The sequence below is a fragment of the Paramormyrops kingsleyae genome, chromosome 15 (assembly GCF_048594095.1).
Source record: "Paramormyrops kingsleyae isolate MSU_618 chromosome 15, PKINGS_0.4, whole genome shotgun sequence".
Taxonomy (NCBI): domain Eukaryota; kingdom Metazoa; phylum Chordata; class Actinopteri; order Osteoglossiformes; family Mormyridae; genus Paramormyrops; species Paramormyrops kingsleyae.
This window is the reverse complement of record NC_132811.1, coordinates 1,468,258-1,474,929: the sequence shown is the minus strand read 5'-3', so window position 1 is coordinate 1,474,929 and position 6,672 is coordinate 1,468,258. Positions and strand designations below refer to the sequence as shown.

Here is a 6,672-nt window from a genome sequence, read left to right as displayed (position 1 = left end):
TGCTCCTAGGGATAGACACGGACTTTGAGAACTTTTTGTACCCATTTCCTGATTTGTGTCTGTCCACAGCTTTGTCTCAGAGACCTTTTGAAAGCACCTTCCCACCCATAACCACTGGTTTGCTTTCAGTTGTACTGCAAAACGCTTTAACAACTCAGTATCATCACAGTCGAGCACAGGTGGACTTTGGTGTGTGATCCAGAAGGTGACTGGGTACACCTGACTGAGCTGAGTGGTGTTCTTGGTGGGAGGGAGGGGGGGGGGGGGGGGTAGTCAATATCAATTATTCTTGTTTTTTATTTTTCATTACTTTTTAGGACTGCTGCTATTTTTTCCACTCGGATATTATCAGTTGCATTGAGTAAATAAAGCTTTCATTAGTTTTCATTTCAGGCTGTATAGTGACAGAATGTAAAATGTGAAAATATAAACCTGATGAACCAAAAAATTTGGTGGATATTAAGGCCTCATAATAATACAGTCAGTACTGTGTAATAAAATTATATGGTCAGAGGGGTTTGGTAGATATTTTGTACGTAGGCAACTGAGATGTTGAGTTAATTCATGCCCCCATAGTTTGCCAGTCTAAAACGATGGAGTAAAGCATCTGTACCGTCACATATTCATGTCATAGGTGTTTAATTCAGGAGCTACGCAGTCATGAGCTCTGCAGTTCCAAATCCTGAAGTCTCATGAAGTGAGCTGTGAATGGAAGAACTTGGGTAAAATTTCCAGTCAAAGTTAGACTAAAGTACTGAAGTCCACTTCGCTGTCATATAGCTCATTTGCTGTTAGCAGAACACTGAACATCACTCTTGCTATAAACTAAACCACTTTTAGTACAAATGGGAAGAGTGCACTGGGATAAAGAAACCAACTACAAAAACATGAGGTTTCCACTACATAACTGTATTGAAGTCTGCACCATTACATATTTGTTTAAATATATAGATTAAGCAAAGCAGACTGCTGCAGGTACAATCCCATTTGATTCCACAGAGTCTGGCATTAAATGACCTGGTCAGTTTTACTTTAAAACCCATTCATCCACACTGAGTACATTTAGAGCTGAGTTGTTTCATATTATGAATGAAATGAGCCACATATGTATGTATCTTAATGCTGAATGACCACATCGATTTCCCATGACATTGAGGATAATAAGATGAGCCAAAAAATGATGCACGCCCTCTAATCTGCTTTGCTGATGCAGACAGGCACCCAAAACATATCCAAAGCACTTTGAAAGGGCAAGTAATGTGCGTGCTATTCTCCACACAGATGTGTAGCACAGCAATACACAGGCTGCAACAAATCCAAGGCCGACCAGCAATTCAGGTTATCAGCCCTGAAGCGCTTTTGATGAATAACTTGTTCTTGCTGCCTCATTCATGGTTAGCTCGCTGATCTGTCATTATATATTGCGATCTGTTACAGTGTGTTCGACATACAATGGCTACAGGTTAAGCACGCAATGGCTACAGGTAAACAGGCTGCATATTCACTTTTGATGAACTGGTCTACAGTATTGAACATCTGTTTTCCAGCAGTCCTGCTGGAAGGAAGGCAGACGTCCATGCGGCACAACACGCTTGTGTGTGTCTGGTAAGCACCCTGTCACTGCATTCTTCAAATACAGACTTGACTAGGCTTGTCATTCTGACAAAATGCGCAAACGTTTTGCTCTACTGCCATTGGTCTGCGAATGTTCATTTAGCTGTATTTCACAGTTGTACAATAGCATGAGTTCCTTTTTTAAAAATTTTGACAGCAGTTCAGTTTATGGATATGAATGTACGGACTCATAATGCTGCTTACCATGACTGTTTCAAGAGTTTGCGCGTGGAATGAACATAGCGAGAGGGAGCTCTTAGGTAGCCGTCCCCAGACAGAAAGCGTGTTTAATCTGACAGACCCCCCCCCCACCCCACCCTCTCCGGGGTCCCGCACATGTCACCGTAAACGATCGTGGGTGGGCTGCAACTCAGCGGCAGCTTCTGCGGGGTGTGGATTTGTTGTCTTTGAAATACGGAAAACAGGCTGACCTGCTGTTTCACTTTCCATCTCATTAGAGGGGGATTATACGATGTTTGACGTGTCATTTCCCAGTCGCCCTTCCAAGATAAGTAAGTAGCACATAAGTCATGGAAGCCGGGTCCTTAAAGCGTAACGGAGTGTTTGTGGGGAATCCGTGGTACATGTGTGTCAGATTGCGATGCAGATCACGGCCCCCGGCCCTGTTGCTAGATTTTGTGTTATTATATTAAACTTATTATTATTGATATTGTGAATATTACATAATTTTGTTCCTATTTCTACAGATAATCATCTGCATTGATTAATATTTAGTTACATTTCACAGTGTCCTTTTTAAGTATTAACAATTATCGATGGTCTTGAGTGTATTAGAAATCCTCGAAAAGCCAGTCGCAGGCCTGTGGAGGCCATTAGGGACACTCCTTATATTCATCATGGTGGGGGTCGCCTACGGCCCGAGCACTCAGGAGCTGAGGGAAGCTCGATTATTCATCGCTTCGGTTGTTTAACAAGGAGACGGGGGGTCATAATCCGCAGCTCGCTTCTCAGTGATTTTGGAGGAAGGTGGGGGGGGTCGACGTCCCAGGGTGGGGCCCAGTCAGGTGATCAGCAGACTCCCTCTGCTCACCCGTGTCATGCTCCCAGTCGGAATAGGTGTTTTGTTTTCTCTTGACCCCAGAATACACATCCAGTCAGTGACACCCATTTCCGCACCCGATACAGCCCCCTCCCATCGCCCCACATCTGCTTTTATCCTCATATTTTCCCCTCGGGCTGCTGGTAAAATGGTTTTCTCTTTTTTTCTTCATTCCTCCCTCTTGCTCCCATTAGACTCCAGTCCGGACTCCGCTCCCGTCCCCATGTGAAGTTCCTGGAAGCGTCAGCATGCTGTCACTCGCCCATAGGTGGTGGCATCAAGCACCATCACATCCAGCTTTCAGCCGTTTCGTTGTTAGAGGTGGTAATTAGCGATTAGTTTTCATTATATGAGTGACATGATGTGTCTCTCCAGTTCTCAGGAAGACTGCCGCTTTCCAGGAATCTCAGGTGGAGGTTTAGGGCTGAGGTGTATGACATTCTAATTGCACCACGGGGCAGTCCGGATCAGACGCACTTACTCCCTGGTGTAGCTGGAAGAGCCTTCGCTTTCCTGACATTCTGCTATCGGTTTTCATTTCAGCATAAAGAGAAACTCCTTGTATTTATGAACTGCTTTGCAGCAATATGACATATTGACTGTCGGTAATGGTTACTTACCAACAGTTTCTAGTAATTATTCCCGTTGTTTTATTATGTTCAACATTTTCCTGACAAATGAGATTGGCTTTGCGTGACCCTAAGCGTATGTTCTGCTGAAGACTCAGCTATGCATTAACTGCAGGGTTTTGTAAGTTTATGAATGTACACATGCATATATAGTTGAATAATCTTTGCATCCCTGCTTAGATTCTGTCAGGAAATCCTTCGCAATATGGTCCAACAGTTTTTAGCAAATTTCATGTGTATTGGATGCATGGTGTAGGTGCCCTTGTCAGGACGATGAGAATCTGCTTTAGCTTGTTACCCGGGATCAAAGCATCGGTGCCAAGTCGCATCCTGCCTAGCATCAGCAGCTAAAGGTTTGGATAAGTTAACAAACAAACGCATTTCTTTGGGGAACCTATGAAACTTGAACCAGGTCACTGAGGTCCAGTGGTTTCCACTCTCATTCATGGGCAAAATCAAATATTTGTGTTGAGGTTGTGACAAAGGATACTGAGCATTTTGAAATCACCTCTTCTGTTTTGCAGGGAATTTTTACCTTATGAAGAGTCGGTCTCTATGTGCACAAGATGTAAAATCCAAAATATATTTATGTGACATACGTGTCAGACTATAACATTTGATTTGCTGGCATGGCTCATTGCCCACCTTTTCGTTAATCACTTCTTTTGCAGCTTGCGAGACGCTAAATTTAGTTGAATTAATATAAACATTTTCATTCTCCCAGGCCTTTCTGTCAACCATCATTTTCTTGGTTTTTCTCTGCCTCTTGTGTGTCGTATGTGTGAAATACGTTACTTAAAGATGCTGTTTCTCTGTTTGTAGTTCACTTTTTGGAACTTCTAAGCCAAAGACAAAGCAGAATCGCTTATCCTGCTGCCCCACGACAGCAACATGGACGGTTCCAGTGACCTGCACACGGCTCACTGGTTGGGCCGTAACTTGTCCGTATTACTCACAGAGGAAGGAAGACTTCATATTCTGTCTTCCTGGGAGGAAGCTGAGCGGAGCCGTGGGCGGGGTTATAGAGGTGGGGGAAATGACCCGAGAATACCAGAGCAAATAAGCGTGCTGCTGGATTTCAAATCATCCAGATTTCCGAACAGTCGATCTAAAGAAGAAGCGAAAGTTCCCCAAAAAAATCCTGTAACGTGAAGCCAAGCAAAATGGGGCATTAATAACAATTAATTATAATTATATATCAACTAATCGGATAACATTACATTTCAATGCCAATATAAATTGTAGTTCATACTAGAAAACTTCACAACACAAGTTCACATCATTGTCTCCTAGATTATGGAGACTATTTATTGAAGTTTGCACACAAAAAAAAATCATTTCAATTAAATGTTGATGTTCTGTATCTGCAATTACATACCGTCAAGGTTCTTCATTGTTAAAGTGGTTATTGCACATCATGCTACTGGCAGAAAGATCCAGCCCAGCAGGATGGGAATGTGTGTCTGTATCCAGAAGGTCGCCGGTTTGAACTCTGCGGCCAGCAAAGTTTCTTATCAGTACTGAGCCCTCGAGGAAGGAGGGAGGCCCTAAGTCTGGGGAACGGCTCAGTGGCTCCAGATAAACGGCACAATGCGGAGCTTAGGAGCTCTATTCTCACCTGTGTGTGTGTGTGTGTGTGTGTGTGTGGATTATACTTATAAATGTCCCCCACAATGTAATAAAAACCTGTTACTTTGACATTGTGGGGACCATTTTTCAGGTCCCCACAAAGATCTATTAATGCAATCAAAAAATAAAAAAATGCCAGAAGTCTCATATTTTGTTTGGTTACTTGTGGTTGAGGATAGGACTGGGTAGGGTTTAAGGTCGTCATGTTGGGATTAGAGTTTTCCCCGTAGAAATGAATCAAGAGTCCCCACAAAGATATAATGTGTGTGTGTGTATATAATGCGTGTGTTTGTGTGTGTGTGTGTGCGTGTGAGTGTGTGTGTGTGTGTGTGTGTGTGTGGGGGGGTGTGTGTGGGTGTGCATATTGTTCAGCACCTTGTCACCTTTGTCCATGAAAGGCGCTTTTATAAATAAATTATACATACTTTGCGTGTGTCTCATAAAGGTGAAAGATAGATATGCAAAAACCAAAGAATTTCTTTGTACTTCCTTCTTAAATGTGGTTAGTATACAATGAGATAATGATATAGCTACAAACCACCCAGTTTTCTTGGCGTGATTCAGGCGCCTTTCACTCCCTGCATACACCTGAGTTTAGGGGAGCTTTTTCGATCATCAGTAACTTGTTGTCTAGACAAGCACAGAAAAATATGCTGCAGGCTTCGTAATGGTTGACAGATTGCACTAAATATTTCCGCCCATCCTTCTTCTCAGGCTAATGCTACACCTAGTGACTTTACTTTTGGGCCAAAGGGTTTTTTTTTTTCCTCATTATACTTGTAAACATTTTTCTCTGTGTAAAAAAGTTCATAAAAGCAAAAAGTTAAAAGTATCTTTTAAATTAAGGGTAAATAATCATAAAAGCAGAAAACCAATTTAGAAGGTTTCTTGAAGCTCAAGGATGAGAGAGGTTCTCATAAATTTTACCTGTGTGGACCGGTCCCACGTTTAGCGGATCCACGTCAATTAAAATGAAGGTCTCCCATTGGCCAAGTTCTAGCTTTTTTGTGACGATTTTCAATATCAAAAGGATGCACATCTCATTTGTTAAACTGGGGATTTGACCTTTTGCTGCACTTGAAAGCCAGGAAAATGAGGGTCTACAGTGACGGAGGATGGAAATACAAGCCGACTTCCTCCATCTGCATTTAGCAAAAGTATACAAGGGTGTGAAATGAGTCAAACTGTGAATCTGTGCTGATCCTGAGTGGCCATGGAGACAAAAGGTTAAGGAACAAAGATAACCTGCCAGAAGAAGTCTGGCCACAAATATTTGGAAACTCGCCACCACACAGCTTCTTAATTGTCTGTCAAATAAACATCTCAGGAAGCAGCAGGCAAAGATAAAGTAACACACCAGGGAAACGAAATGCACTCAGGCTAGGAAACAAATGGTGAACATGTGGGCTTTCTGGAAACACTCAGAAGATCCAGAGACAGTGAGACCCGAGTGTTACCAAGAAAATGTTCCCGTGCATCAATTTATAATGTGCATAAACGGCAGAAATTGCAAATATAAATCCTGTTAATACTGTTTTTTTTGGGGTTTTTTTTTGTTTTTGCTAGAATACCAGAGTAAAAGGACAATGTTCCGGATGTTAAAAAACAAAGAGGTATGAACTAGCTGTTATTTGTACATAAAATATTTCTACAATTCAAGAAATCTGTCTGGCATGCAACAAATCAGTAATTTATTGTAATACTCCATAGTATTGTTCAATCACATCACTGCTAGATGTC

At 42.1% G+C, this 6,672-nt stretch overlaps 1 long non-coding RNA gene across 2 annotated transcripts; it reads left to right on the top strand.

Moving 5' to 3' along the window:
- The first annotated feature begins 1,404 nt into the window (after positions 1 to 1,404).
- Positions 1,405 to 5,079, top strand: LOC140578547 (uncharacterized). Of its 2 annotated transcripts, XR_011982811.1 has the most exons (3): positions 1,405 to 1,605; positions 2,869 to 2,995; positions 4,126 to 5,079. It is a non-coding gene; the product is annotated as an uncharacterized lncRNA (long non-coding RNA). The 2 variants fall into 2 exon arrangements; XR_011982810.1 differs by having other exon boundaries at positions 2,869 to 5,079.
- The last annotated feature ends 1,593 nt before the right edge of the window (positions 5,080 to 6,672 follow it).